The following is a 15,916-nucleotide window of genomic DNA, read 5'->3' on the forward strand; positions in this document are numbered from 1 at the left end:
TTTGTTTTTATTCAGGAACTGAGTTACCATCATCTGCTTATTTTAAAGCAGATGATAATGAATATAACCCATTTTTTATTGTTCAGAAAATTCTTTTTTTTTTTTTTTCCCCATTTTCCCCAATACAAGGTTAAAACTGCCCATATTTGGTCCTTGGACAAACATAATTCTCGGTGTGTGCATTTTTGTTTAGACTGTACATCATCATCCCTCTGGTCTTTCCACAGATTCATGTTAATGTTTTATTATTGATATGTAACATGAGAATCAGAACTTTACAATTTAAATGATGTGCAACAAATGGAAACAGAAAATAAACTGTCACTGTATTTCTCCATGGTTTTAGTCACGGCATGTGTTGTATTGCATGCATCCAAAGTTGTGGTAAGAGAGCTGGTTTCATTTAAGTCACATGGGAAAGGGATATGACTGAATTATCACTGTCCAAAAAAAGAAGACAAAAGGCAGCTTTGTCTTTGACAAAGCGTACTTCCCTGCCATGAATTGCATCCTAAATCCTCATCACATCTTCCTAGTGGCCCATCTCCATACTCATTACTCACAGATCCAAAGGCTCCAAGCTTGATTAATTCCCCTCACTGACAAATAATCTGTGTACTTTAACTCTGGCGTTCTGATCGTTGCCTGCATGCTCCCTCAGTACAGCTACGTTTGAATTAGTCCCGTTAAGAGCTGACCAATCACAGCAACGCTTTGCATACTTGAGAGCTTATACTTAGCCTGAAAGGCATTCAGTGCAATTTTCCTCTGCATAAATATTAGGATTTTTAAACATGTGTCTAAGAGGAGGCATTTCTCTTTGTCCAGCCAGGATCAACACCATACCACGGTGATATCAAAGAGCCTGGGATTGACACAAACATGCCGCGCAGCCTTCAACATAGGATAGAATATCGACCTTGTAGTCTCACTACATACTTCAGTCTGGACTGTATAAATATTACAAGACATCAGTGAAGGGCTGCCACTGCCTCAGTTTTGCAAGTTGCAAAGAAATAGTCTGAAGTAGATGCTCTTAGAGTAGCGTGGATAATGCTGCGTTGGTGATGCTCGTGTCTAATTAAACTCCATTTTTCTCCATTTTTCATAGTATTGGACTTGCCATTTCATTTCTGGTTGGCCTTTTCCCTATTGATTCCACAAGATGGCAGTAAATTTCCTTGGTTTGCAATTTTTGTGTGGTGGTTAGCAATAATGCCTCACAGCAAGAGGGTTCTGGGTTCGAATCCACCAACCATTTGGGGGTTCCCATCACCGCCCAAAGACATACTCGTTAATTGGTAATTCTGAGTTAGCCTTAGGTGAGAGTGTTAGCCCTGGTGACCAGTCCAGGGTGTATCTGGTCTCTTGGCCAGCGACAGCTGGAATAGGCTCCATCCACATACGTGGTTAAAGAAAATGAATGGATGTCTTTGTGGCATTGTAAGCAGTGTCTATGCAGCGTGGAAATGAACCATATCTGTTGTAGTTATCAACCAACCTGTGATGCTTCTATATTTTTGGGACATAAGACTTTCTGATCAATGTCTTGTGGTAAAGCCTATTTTCTTCTTTGTGTGGGTTCAGTGCTTTTTACTCCACCGGGTGAAACTGAAAATAAATTCACCTGAGCCACTGCAAAAAAAAAAAAAAAAAAAAAAAAAAAAAAGTAGACTGTGAAAATGAAGAACACATATAATTATATTGTATATTAAATCCAGGTTTAATTCAGTAATTTTCTTCATGGATTTTAAGCTATTTTCAATCCAGTGAATGGATTCATTTTCCTGGATGTGAGAAAGGCACTATATGATTATATGCCATGGCTATTTCACTGAGATAAATGGAAAAGGGTTCTTGGGGGACTGTGTAGCTGAGCTAAAGCCATCACCACCTCTCCCGTGCAGTATTATCCAATGTGACAGAGTCTTTTGCCTGATCAATATTAATTATTGTTAAATTTAAGCGCCAGTTTATGTTGAATTTAGTTGCAAAAAAAAATAGTCCATCAAATGAAAGATGGAAGTTTTGAAAAGAACACACAATTATATGGTTTGCTGAGCATGAATGTTTATGTTTGACCCTCAGTGGATCGTCCAAGTCTTGATTTTTGCATGTCGCAAAACGAAAACATTTGTCGAAATGAAATCAGTTTTTCTCGAGGAACAGGGTTAAAACTCAGCATATGAAATCAAAACGCCCACAACTCTTCCTCACCCCAGCAGTTTGCAGAGATTTTTAACCCTTGTTCATTTCACAACTCTGTCTGCTTTCTGTCCCCCATGACATCTGTGCTGCGTTTATGGCCACCAGCTTTGACTCACGGTGATAACTTGTGTTCTGGGAAATGATGTAATGAACATTTATCTGATGATTTTCCAACACTTTAGACCAAAACAAAAGTTGGTCAACAAAAATCATAACTAGTTACACTGTAAAACCAACAGTTCTTTAAAGCTCAACATTATAATCACGCTATTTTAAATGCCTATATAATGTTGACAGCAAAGCGGTATATAGTCAATGTATTCTGCTTTTTAATAGTTAAATGACTGCAACGATTTCACTGACACAGCGAAAGCAGTGCCCATAAGGCTGATATTAGCTGCTCTGGGTGCACTGATATTAGCCAGAGGAGCAGGTTATTACTGGTAATCCACTCACAGCAGCGGTCACAGCTGTCTGCAGTATGTTGCTCAACCTGTATTTGTTACCTACACATCCCAACAGTATTTTGCTGTGTCTCAGTGTCAGTCATCCTAAAAGGAAGTCATGCCAGTAAAAAAACTGGTTCATTATTATAAAATATTGGGCTATTTTCCTCTAATTAATTAAATCAAAATGAATACAGCTACTTCTGTTTTACAGACTTCTAAAGGACAGAGGCTATGAACTTTAACTCACGATATATTGGAACCATTTAAATGACTGCGCCAGGGCAAGGGTAGCTATGTGATTAGGTGTACTAATGAGCTGCAAATCAAATAATAGATTATTTTATCTCTCTGCAGATCCTCCTCCTTCTCTTGAACTTAGAAAACTGCCACGGTTTCCCCACAACAAGACAGAAACAACAGCCGAGTTGAATCTTTCTTTAATGGCTCGGTGTGAAGACTCATGTGGCAGTTTGAGTTGTGATCACTCTGGTGAGATTGTTGCTGGTAATGTGTGGTATCTGTGGCTCCCTATCTCTCAGCAAATCCTGGTCCATCAGCCAACAGAACACGCTTCAGCGAGACCATGATACTTAACCATCCACTTAACAAGATGGCACAGCAGCAGCAATTTAGAAAAAAAGGGCTGAGAGTGCCTATCAGTCTTTGAACTGCTGTTTAACTGCATTGCAGCAGGAGACCCACTTAATACAGAAGACGGCAGATAAGCCATCTTACATGATGTGCTCATGGTATCAAATTTCAAAGCTCTCTTGGAGTATATAGGTTGGGCTCGTTGGCATTGCTATGCGAATGGAATTAAGCTGGCTCGTTTAGTGTAATCTTGTGTTTCCGTAGTGCTCTTGTTAAGAGTCTGTTTTTATTTTTGAGGTTGATTTTAAGGCAAAAATGACCGAATGATTAAACAACACTACCCTCCATGTCACTCCAACTGTATGCCCCAAGGACCATGTTTGAAATGTTCATGTTAAGGTCATAATATAGTAATGGAGGTGATTGCAAATTGATTTTTTTTTTTCTTTCTTCAAATCAGTTTCTTCACCTATCACCCACGAGACCTACAGACACCCTCCCACTACATTTTGCACTCTTCCATTTCATCTCGCAATTTCTGTTTTTTACCTTAAAATTATTTAGCTTGACAATGACTGAATGACACTCGATGCAGCTCTCCTCTTGTTGTCACTCATCGTAAATGTTAGATTGGAAAAAAAAAAAAAAAAGACAGACACGGGTGCACCTCTCAAGACGGTCTGTCATCCGCATCCTCCCCTGTCATCCTTTTCTGTTCTGCCGAAATCTCAAACCAGTGAACCTGTCGCGAAAAAAACAGTTTCACCAGCGTTATCGTCAGGTTTCCCCTGCTCATCTGTTCTTGTCATGGGTCACAAGGACTGAACCGATCTAACACTTTCTAATCAAGCGGTCACCCTTTATCATCTCCAAGTGACGGCTTTAAGTAGCCATAAATAAGTGTGGCCCAAGCTTCTCATTTGTCATGTGAAGCCCTGCTTGCTGTATATCTCCCCGTTTAGAGACCATAGCTCTTCTTTACAGCTCCTTCCTCAAGTAGGCAATGCTGAGGAATGATGGAAATAAATAATCCTGTGATAATAATGGGCCCGTGCTCCTCAATGATGATGAAGAAGAAACCCCCTCATAAAAGTGCATTTTTAAGCTTTCATTTCATTAAACAACAGAGCTTCCATTAGCATCACAGAATTTATTTTTCGGTGGGCTTCTGTGAGAATTTTCCAGCCTGCAGACATAATTACATTTAATGTGTCACCCTGTGCTTTTCCGGAGAAATTTCTGCAAATCTCATTCTCGTTATTTTTCTGGTTTTAGATTTTATGCTACTTATGTAGATAAAAGCTGTATTATTATCTTACCGACCACCACATGCTTCCCTAACTTTAAATATGCAGCAGCTTTTGATTAAGAAATATTATCCTTGCAGTATTTTATCACTAATAAAGGGCAACACAATGGATTTTATTAGATGGTTAATGTGTTTTGACATATGGACGTATTTAATATATTTAATATTTAATACATGTTTTTGTCATCATCGCAGTAATATGTGGTTATTACATTCCATTACCGCATGTAAAATAGGGGTTGCTCAGACTAGTCAGGTTCACTGCTCACCTCACCTAGACACTGATCACGTCATGATAACAACATAGACGGCTCTGAAAAGAAAGGTGAGGAGCCCAGTGGGACACACACATTGCACATGTGGAAATAGTAATAGTAAATGTGGAAATTCTTCACCAACGATGAAGCTCATACTAACGTGACATGCAAAATGTGCAAGTCCTGAAATCAACAAAAGTACTTCTACAACGAACACTCATCTTAAAGGGCATCCGCTAACGCCAGCAGAGGAACGGTCCAAATCCTCTCGACAGCAGTCATTCAGCTCCACCAAACACCCTGCACGCCGGTAACACAGAGGACGAGTTATTAGACTTTTAGCTGCAGTACCTAGAAAAGGGTTCAGAGAAATACCACTTTTTTCTTTTTTTTTTTCAAACAGCTACACTATAACATCTAACAACACGCTGTGTAGTACTATTAAATGCTACTGACGGTGCCGATTTATATAAGCTGTACATATCTGCAGCACACAGTGTGTAGTGCATAAGCTGTCAGTTCTCAGCATACAGTACTGTATGTGTTCAGGCCAATAACACCGATTTCATTGTTGTCTGCTGTGCTTTTATTAGTGACGTCATCATCAAGTATTTGTTGTTGATTTGACTTTTATCACACAGTCAAAAGCATAAGTTGTGAAACCCTTAACGTTAAACATGACGAACCAGAACAATCCAGTTGCAAACTCAATTTCTAATTTAGAACAAAAGAAAACTTGACTGTCCATGATGGTTGATGGTTGTTGGTTGTTAATATTTGGTGATGGTCAGTGATTGCTGACAAGATTCCTGTCTTAATGTCCATGTCTTAAGGTTCTGTGACGTTACCTCATCGTCACCATTGCCCGGAACAAGACTTACACTTGAATACTCTACTCTCCGTACCAGCAGGTGGCACTGGTCTGTAGTTGCCATTCAAACGGGAAAAATGGAAGAGCTGTTATTAGCTGGGAGACTATGAAGCTAGCAAGAGCTACAGACTGTTGTATAGAGCTGGCCTTCTATGTCCCCTTTAAACTTCATTTTTTTTTTTTTACTTTTGTCACTTCACAAAAAGTAATAAATTTCAGCATCACAATGCTTTATGGTGCTTGCGCTATATTGTTGTTAGCCCTTAATTAAAATAAGTACAGTCATTATATTGTGAACATTTCTATGTATATATGCATTATATTGTATTATTTGGGTCTTGAGTCTCCACAGACTTGTGTACTGAAATTACATGACTCAGGCTGAATTCAGACAGCTACAAATTGTCAAACAAACAGCAGCCAATCATGAGGCAAATGTGTCGTCATTGTTCACCAACATCACATCACATGCCCACTAGTTTAACTGTAACCTTTAAAGGGTCCTATAGGGAAAATATTTTTTTATTTTTTGGATGAAAGCACTGGTGACTACTACAGACCAATATCCGTAGTCAGGAAAGCATCCTGCAGATGTGACGACAACTTGAACAAGGGCCCAAAAGCAGTTAAGAAGTGTTTTACCTCAGTGCCTCTGTCTCTCCTTTTCTTTCCTTTCTTTTGCTGGATACACAAACACATACAAAAAATAAATAAATGAAATAAATCTTCTTGCCGTAATCAAAAGAAAAATTGTTTTCTTAAAATATTTTACAAAAAAAAGAACATTGCAAGCATTAAAGAAAAGTCAAACAAATTCAAACAATACATTTAAACTGAACATGCCTTTAGGAAAGTGGAACTTGTAGCAAAAAAAAAAAAAAAAAAAACAACAACAAAAAACATAACAGCAATTTGTGAAGTTCTAGAGAAAAACAACTCCATCGCATCACAGACACCATCTAAAAGAACTTGGCAAAAATGGAAAATGTACAATGAACGCATGAAGACAAAGCATGATAACCTGTAGCATGGCTCTTGATATTTCCTTACATTACTTTGTTGTGAATCACAGATTTAATCTTTTAACTAGAAAAAAAACAAGAAAGGGGAACAGGAAAGGAAGTAAAAGTGACACTTAATTCACTCCAACAATGAAGGCTTTCACAACCCAAACTTATTTCTTTTCTCAGTGGTGCCAGATATTTGTCCAATAAGACCGACATAAAGTGGCTGTAGTTTATTAGCAGCTGAACCCAGGAAGTCAGCATTTTTTCACATTCAAATAACATCAGCAGTCCTAGTGTTGACGATCACTGCATTTGTAGTTATTTTTGGGAAAAAAAAAAATTATGGGAAAAATAAACTGAAACCCGTTTCTTCTAATAAAGCAAAGAGAAACCATGTTAACGAGGGTTAACGCCCAATAGAGACAATTGACTTGTATGAGAAGTTGTCCAAAGATTCATGTTTTCATATTCAAAGGGAAAAGTTTTGGAGCTGCATAGTAAAAATATTTTGACATTATTATAGAGCCGCCAAGTCCACCGGGTTTGTGCCAGATGGTCAAAAAAGCGGAGTGTAATGTGAGAGACATGCATGCTGCTTGTTTCCTTTTTTCTATGAAGAGCCGACCATAACCAAGAGCTATGCTGTGACCATGCACAGATCAAAGCAAACTTTAAATAGTGATGCAACATATAGATCAGGCAGTGGGTTTGTTGTATTGATGCAATTTTTTGAAACTTGGATGTTCAAGTAGATTGTGTTGGACCACTACTGTATATTCCCTAGGTCATAAGTTAAAGTGCTTTGAATGAGAATCTTTTAAGAAAGTGGATTACCTGCAGTTGAGATGCAGTTTAGGAAGAGAAAAGATGCCTTAGCCCTTTGAGACACCTTCTTTAGCATGCACTGCTGATCAGAGTTGAAAATGAAAGAAGAGAGAACTGCCTCAAAGGTGCCACCTTCACACATGTAAACAGAACGTGGGAGAAAGTGATTTACAGTAATGCCAGGGCTCTATATTTCCTGCTCCTACTGCATAGAGAATACACTTAATAACAATGCACAATATATTCCCTGCTTTTCTTTGTTGCATTCCCATGGGAGTTTTGCTTTTCATCCAAATACTGAGGGATGCCTCTTTAACTGAACTGACAGGCAGGAGAGTGTGGGCATAAATGAGACCTGATAAGTCTCAGTGGGTGAACTGTGATCCTTAATATCTTGGCAGGATGAGATGAGTCTAATATAACTGAAGGTTTTGGCTGAAATTTCTAAACTACTTTACTTCCTTGCATTGGCCAAACTGACGCTATTTTCCCAGGGATACGTCTGTACTGTTTTGTGACTTTGAGCCACAGTCTGCACAATACGGTCGGAGAGTGGAGCCATGTTTTGTTTAATTAATGGTACCAGTTACAAGGAAATGTTGGATTATCTCCTCTCATCTTCTACAACCTATTATGCTGGAGCCTATCGCAGCTGTCATCGGGCGAGAGGCTGAGTACAACCTGGACAGGTCGCCAGTCTATCGCAGGGCCAACACTGAGACATGCAACCATTCGCAGTCACACTCTCACCTAGGGTCAATTTAGGGTCACTAGCCTAACGAGCATGTCTTTGGAGGGTGGGAGGAAACCAGAGTACCCGGTGAAAACCCACACGGACACAGGGAGAACAGGCAAACTCCACCCAGAAAGGCCCGAGCTGCACTAGAACCTGGACCGCTGGGAGGCATCAGTGATAACCACCAAGCCACTGTGCCGCCCATGTTGGATTATTTATTTTTAAAAATAGTCATTACAACTTTGGAGCTGCCATTATGTCACACCCTGTTTCTCTAGCGTCAAATAACTAAAGCGAAATGCAAAAAATTAATTCTTGAACATGCATTAACATTATACAGTATTGACTGAAATGACTGGAAAAAATGTAATTTGAGTGTTTTTTAGTGTTTTAGTATAGCTTAGGTCCCATCTACTAACATGGAGGAGGTGGAGCTTATGACCTATACTGCTGCCAGTCACCAGGGGGAGCTCTGCTTGCTTTGGCTTCACTTTTTAGGGGCAGTTATACAGTCTATGGTTCAAACGAAGTCACAAATGATACACTTACCCATCTTTCAGTTTAGTTGATGGCTGTTATAGGATGGTTTCACTCTTAAACCCAGGTCATACACGGACCTTCTAAAAGAATAGAGAATCAGTAATTTCATCCAGAAACCTAAAAAATGGTATGATTACTTCAAAAGACGCTGGAGGCCATAGTGACCATAACTGGAACAATAAAGTAAGGAGCTGACAATAACGTACGGGAACAATGTCAAAATAATTAGGAGCTGGAGGACAGCTGCATCAAGAAAACATCTTATAGTGGCAACAGCATTTTCTTAAGGTTATTGTGTTGAATAATGGCTACAATCTTAACCAATGAAGCATTTTACTCCAAAGCATGAGGTTTTCTCAACCCAAAGAAAGTACGAAAAAACAAACAAAATGCTTTCCAACAGTCAAAACCATAGTCTTTCTCTAAATCTAACGAATTGGGGTTTCTACAAAATTTTGCAAAGTTGTTGTGTCCTTAAAACAAATAAAACCTGATGTTGTCACAACATAAAGCAGCTTTAGAAATGTCAAGTTTTTAGTGGTCACAGATGGATCATGTCATTCTTCTAGCAGGGGCTTAAATCAGAAAGCAATGTAGTTTGTTATTAAATTTGGAGGGCAATTGGAGGCACAATCATAAGCAATGGGAAACAACAATTTCCTGGTAGCTTTGGTATTCAGGAACATATTCCTCTGATCGAATCCAATTCAGTCTGTTTAAATTTCCTAAAGGAAAGGAAAGTTGTAGCATGACCACACAAACAATCAAAATATTAACTTCTTCTGGCACAGATGCAGTGTGGGTAAGGATTGCAAACAATCAAACCTCACTTTTTTATCACGTGTATACTTTGAAGTATATACCATACTTTTGATTTGAATGGTTTGTGTAAGCCTATATGATTTAGTAATAGCTATGGTCAAGCCATCTGCATCAAAATGGTGACTTCCTCCCTGCTAATACAGTGAGCTCTTAGTAACAGTAAACATTTTAAACATCCACATTTTACAGCATGGTACACATCTAAAATGTATTCATGTATCCATCTCTAGGGTATACCACCAGCACTCCTAATAACAAATGTTTGCGTTGTTGTCATAGGGGTTTTGAACACCCACAAGGAAGGAGAGGCCATATGAAACCACGGCCACATTCTCTCTTTTCTCATTTTTTTTTTTTGAAAAATATTTTTTCACATTTTCTTAAAATGCAAAACACACAGAACTGCTCAGACATGACAGAAAAGGTGGGCAAAATTTCCATCCAGCCTCCTCCCTTTCATTCTCCCGCAACAAGACAAGGCCACATTCTCTTTAACTGGGAATGTGTTTGTAAGTGGACTCAGTTGTTAATAGTAAAGTTCACCAGTACGTTCTCTTATTGGATGTTTGAAGTGGAGGTTAAATGAATTCTGATTGCACTTCACTGACCAGCAGGAAAATGCCCTCATCTGTGGGAAAAGTGAAGAAGAGAGATCGTTCAGAATAGATCCACAGAAATCACATGCTGCTGTCAGTCACTGAGAGCTCTTCAGAAGCACCAGGGGAATGTGTTTTGTGCCCTCCTTGTCACTTCGAGTGGATGCTTCTCTACAGCCCATTTACCTCTCATCCTGTCGTGATGGCTTTGAATGCAGACCTGGTTTCAGCGGCAACTATCAATTGCTTTGGTTACTTGTGCTGACTTATATTTGTACTGTCAAAGTTGACGTTGGTCACGACATACAGACATGAAAAAATAAATCCATTCCAGGGATGTTGATAACTTTTTCAATAGATCTGAGAAAAACTCTTGAAATCACCTCATCCTCTTTGAAACAGTGCTCAGAGATAAAGGTGATATCCCTGGTTTGAAAGGCTTAAAGGCAGCTTTACTTCCTAAAGACATAGAGGAAAACCAAGGGTATCTGTGTGGCTGCTTGCGCCCTTACACTATTGCTCTATGGAAATTGTACTGAAGTGTTGCATTACAATGTGGTATGGCAACTGTTCAGCAGCCGACAGGAGAGCTCTCCAGAGAGTCATCAGCACAACCCAGAAAATAATTGGACTCCCCCTACCCTCTCTGGAAGACACCCTCAGATCACGCTGCCTCCGCAGAGCCAGCAACGTCGTTAAGGACGTAATTCTTCCCGAACATCGTCTCTTCTCCCTGCTGGTATTTAGGAAGCAGATCTCCATGGCCAGGGTCAAAATCAAACATAGAACAAAAGCATGCTGATACTCCCTCCCATGTATACTGGATATGGATGTCGCCCATCAGTGTCTGGGATGGAGGAAATAAAGGCATTTTGTAGACGTTTCCGTAACATTAACATCAGATGAGTCACTTCCATTAGAACCATCCACTCCAGTCTCTTGCCCACAGAAAAAGATGTCTGGCTAGGGACTTGTAGATTTCAAATGACTGTCTGTCTGTTTACACTGATTGAGACTGACGTAAAAATCTGAGTTTCAGTTTCAAACAGGATCAAATGTGTGCTTCAACTTATTCTTGTGAGTTGTGTTTGTTGGCCATTGTCTTTCATCTGCCTTAAAGTTTCAGGTTAAATATCTCAACATCATCAGTAAAGTGTGACAGATGAGTTCCGTCTCAATATGATCCAACACCACTGATTTAAACTGATTGAATGGGAAGTAGTGATAATCTTCTCAGATTACTCATTACTAACGTACTAATGTTAGTCATTAGTAATCTGAGACACTAGTGTCTGTCCACCACCTCATTTCGCTTTTCGCTGTTATTGTTTCTGGGCTGGTGTTAATTTACTTTACTCGCCTGATGGATCCCCTGTGCTTTCCCTAACAATTAGTGAAACCCCTTTGGTCCAATCTTCCAGTAAACCAGCACTGACAGATATTGAGTGAGAGATCAGTAATGATTGTGAGTTTTCTCCTCTATAACATTTTCGTCATTTGCTGTATTTCATGTATTAGTACTATGAAACCTTAACTAGGGGACATATTTTAAAACTGCAGCACATTCTTGATGTTCTATAAAAACAAACACACAAAAAAATAGCTGTACATGCTTTTGCTTGACAACAAAGAGAAAAGGAGCATCAAGGAATCCATGACAAAAGATTGGCATAAAAAATATCTCTATTGGTATCTGTGTTTGCTCAAAATTATGTTTTGAGGTGCTTGGGAGACTGAAGTGACACAACGGTAACATTCAGAGCTTAAACTAATGACTTGACAACTCCCTGTTGTATCCTTTCTCTGTAGAGTCCCACTGTGTAAATTTCCATCACAGCAACTCATACATGAACTCTTTTGAGACTTTCCGAGTAGTTTCCCAGTATGAGAGTCAATTTTCGGATTAATTAACCATAATATTTTTTTTTGTGGTTCATACTTGGAAAACCTAGTATGAATTTGAATGGAAACTGCCCATCTGTCTGTGAAAAGTGAATCAAAGGGAAGGACTGGACTTGAGTTCTGTCTGACTTAAACATATACTGTCTTTATCTGTATCTCTGTTCTTTAGCCATCTTTTTATTTAAGTAAATATTGACTAGACAGTTCATATTTTAGTTGGAGTACATTTCTTTGCAAAATGGTAATCATATTTGTGGATAAGTTTGTACAACCCATGAAGTGATAAATGATCCACTGGGCTGTTTGAGATGTTAGCCTGAGTTTAAGGGACGGCTGCTTGGGAAAGGCAAGGACCACGGATTACAGAATAATATCATGATTTTCTGTGTGACTAATACTGTTGTTCCAGAGTAAACTAATTAATTAGTTGACAAAGCTCTTTTGCTCTCACCCTGTGTATCTGACAAACAAACACTAGACTTGGTCATCTCAACCAATTTCCAGTGACATCTGTGTTTGGTGTAAGATTATAAATAGGGTGAAGTGTCTTGCATATTTGACTGATATTTTTCAATCAGAGGAACCGGGGGTGATAATTTGTTAGTGATGCAAAGATGCCACATCATTTGATGGAAATGAAAGTGATCTACCCATAGAGGGCTGAATTCAAAGACATCCTGAAAATCTGTATAATGTACTGCAGCTACTCAAATTGGTCCCAAGTAGTTCCCAGGACGTGACACCTGGCTCTCAGGCCACCCTCATGAAGTCTGTTTCTAAACTGTTTGGTCAGAGACATTCACGCCAGTGGCCTGCTGGAGGTCATTGTGTAGGGCTCTGCCAGTGCTCATCCTCTTCCTCCTCGCACAAAGGGTTGAGGACCTTCTATGCAGTGGTGTAGTCTAGTTTGTTCTGATGGTATACTCTGATTTGTCCCATAGCACCATGCCCTGAGCACCAGTAAAGTATGCATCCACACATAACTGAGATCATGAAAGACTGGTTATGTATTATCTGAATTTAAATGTATTGTAAACAACACAAGATGTATAATAGATATTAACAGCTGGAATGTAATTAACCATTGAACAGCGAGTAACACGGCAAGACAAGTCAAATAAGTTTCAAATAAAGGAAAAATGAATAAATAACAATACACTTACAAAAATAAAGTTTCAGCAATCAAGTGGCACTAACGTACCTGCAGATTTTCAACCAGTTTTGAATCATTACAACATCAGTAGTATGAGAAAAATGCCCGAGCGCCTGAGGACTGGATTTTAAAGGACGCCTCCTCTTTGTGAGGATGCCAGTTGTATTTGTTGCACTACAGGTAGCACAACCTGGAAGTAGACAAAAACATCAGTAATTAACATTATAGTACCAGTTGTACCGCTTAAAAAGGGCCAAAACCTATTAATGAACTGTTCACAATCTTTAGCCGTGGCTAAAAAAATGCATGAAAAAATCGACAAAAGGAGGCAAATTTCCACTCTTTCATTAGCTCAAATTATGTGGCAACTACAGTATATCTAACAGTCTTGTAATGGTGTACATGATGTCTTAATTAATGGACCTTTAAGATGACAGTGAAATAATTACATTTTTATTGAAGATTTTATGAACTTTGTCAACAACGTATATAGCATTAAGTTTGTACATATACATTATTTAAATGTTGCTAATATTTACCTAACTTTCAGTTTCTCCACTTTAACCAACCAAAACTCCAACCCTGAGCAGCAGCAGCCGCACCACCTTCATTTCAACCAAACCACCAGTTAGCTAGTTTTAGATATAATTCAATGTGCCAATCACCTGCTGTTAAAGCTACTATTATTATAGCATATGAGTTCCACTTACCAGGTACTCAGATCCTTCCCTACCATCAGGTAAAGCTGCTGTGGTCTCTTCACAGTCTTCAGGCTCCCTTTCCAAAACGCCAGCGTTAGTGGCAGCAGTAACAGGGCAACACTTACTGTAACACTGAAATAGTGTCATTTGGCTGCGTTTTCTTTTCTTTCTTTGTTTTTTTCTTCCCTCCACATTCCTTCTCCACTGAATAATGTTGGACCAATTCAAGTTGTTGACTCGTGCCTGCCATACAACTTTACTGTAGTTAACATTGGGTCCACGTCCACGTCCTATGGTCAAAAAGTGCCCACTTCGTAACACAGAGAAGGTGAATTCATGAATGGGAAAGTGAAAGTTATGTCACTAAACCATGCTGATACGTATTGCACATTTTTCAGCGCTTGTATGGAAATTCGGGACCTTTTCCAATGGGTATACATTATACCTGTGTATCCTGTAGACTACACCACTGCCTCCATGTCCCTGTCCAGCTTCCTAAGAGAAACTGCCCGTTTCTTGGAATCTCCTACGCTCTTAAGATTGTGCAGGGAGACACAGCAAACCCTCTGGCAAAGGCACATATTAACATGACAACTTGGAGGAGCTGCACTGTCTGTGCAACCTCTGTAGGATCCAGGTATCGCCTCATGCTACGAGTAGTGTGCCAAATGGAAAACTCGTGGAAAACCAGTCAGAAAAGATGAGGAAGGGAAACATGTCAGTGGTCTCCACCTGTGCAACCATTCCTGTTTTGCAGTTGTCTCATTGTTGTCTCTCTAACGCACCTGTTGTTAATCAAGAGGGATTTGTTAAACAGTGTCAGCTGCTTTGGTGTTAATGAATTTAACAACAACCAGATCAATGTCCCGGAGGTTTAACTGTCTCGATGCTATACTCCGATGAAAAAGTGCTCTTGATAGTAATAGTAATATCTTGCATGTTAAATACATAAATGAACACCTATTTAACAAAATGAGAAGAATAAAATGCTTCCAGAAGACAAAGGATTATGTTTACTGGTCTTCAACTCCTTGCGTTCCTCATCTAAATCAGTCATAGGAACTCAGCATTACCAGATCTGAAAAAGTTCTCTGTGTTTTGCTGATTGATAGTTCACATGTATGTTTGACCAGTGGCAGAGATAATTTTAAGAACCTCTTTAATGAGGCTCCTGGTGGCTTCATTGGTTTGATTTGCTCTCTACAGATGTTGGGGCAAAGCAGTCAGGTCAGTGGATCCCTGACAGCATCTCTGATGTCGTCCTGCTGTCAATTCTGTTCTGTTGGTCGCTAGGTGACAGTTTGCTGCAGACACACAACTGGTTCTGTGGACAAAGATACCAGAAGGTGGAGGTCAGACTCAGTCTGGACTAAACAGATTGACTGATTCACACTTTGATTTTAATATAAATTCCCAAGGCAGCTTTCACAGAAGGGAACTTCAGACTCACCATGTGATCAAGTCTGTTTTGTCAGTGAACACCCTTTATAATGCTCAATAATATAGGTGACACATAGATATATAGCTAATAAAGATGTGTATTGTTGCCTCTGAATGTGTGCTTGAAAGAAAGAAAAGCTCTAGGATGAAGCGAGGTGACACATGTATGATTTGTAAACCATCTTCATCAGTAACACTGAATGGAACTGATCAGTACAAGTTGGTTCATCTCTTAATAAGAGACTGTACAATGTGTAGAATACATTACATGCTGCTTAAATTAGATATGTATATGTTGAGCTGAAATGAATCACTGTCCATCTGCCTTAATACCAAGAGTGAGGATAAACTCTTGTTGGCATTTTAATCATGCACCTTGTCAATTAATTAGTTGTGAGTAGTTTTGACCCTCACACCTCAAACGATTCATGCAAGACCATAAAGTGGGAGATAGGTGGGGTGGCACATATTATAGCACTTGACTCGACAGTCAGGCACTTTGAATTCGA

General features: G+C 39.3%; 1 long non-coding RNA gene across 2 annotated transcripts in view; it reads left to right on the plus strand.

Annotated features, from left to right (window-relative positions):
- Window positions 1-15,916, plus strand: part of LOC125020773 — a 51,130-nt gene that overhangs the window by 19,811 nt on the left and 15,403 nt on the right. The window contains exon 3 of one of the 2 annotated variants that reach the window (XR_007114261.1): window positions 10,016-10,096. The exons of the other annotated variant lie outside the window; for it this stretch is intronic. This is a non-coding gene — a long non-coding RNA (uncharacterized LOC125020773). Of the gene's footprint in view, window positions 1-10,015; window positions 10,097-15,916 lie in introns of those variants that run through there. 2 annotated transcript variants of the gene reach the window in all.

This window comes from Mugil cephalus, chromosome 1 (assembly GCF_022458985.1).
Source record: "Mugil cephalus isolate CIBA_MC_2020 chromosome 1, CIBA_Mcephalus_1.1, whole genome shotgun sequence".
In the NCBI taxonomy this organism is placed as follows: domain Eukaryota; kingdom Metazoa; phylum Chordata; class Actinopteri; order Mugiliformes; family Mugilidae; genus Mugil; species Mugil cephalus.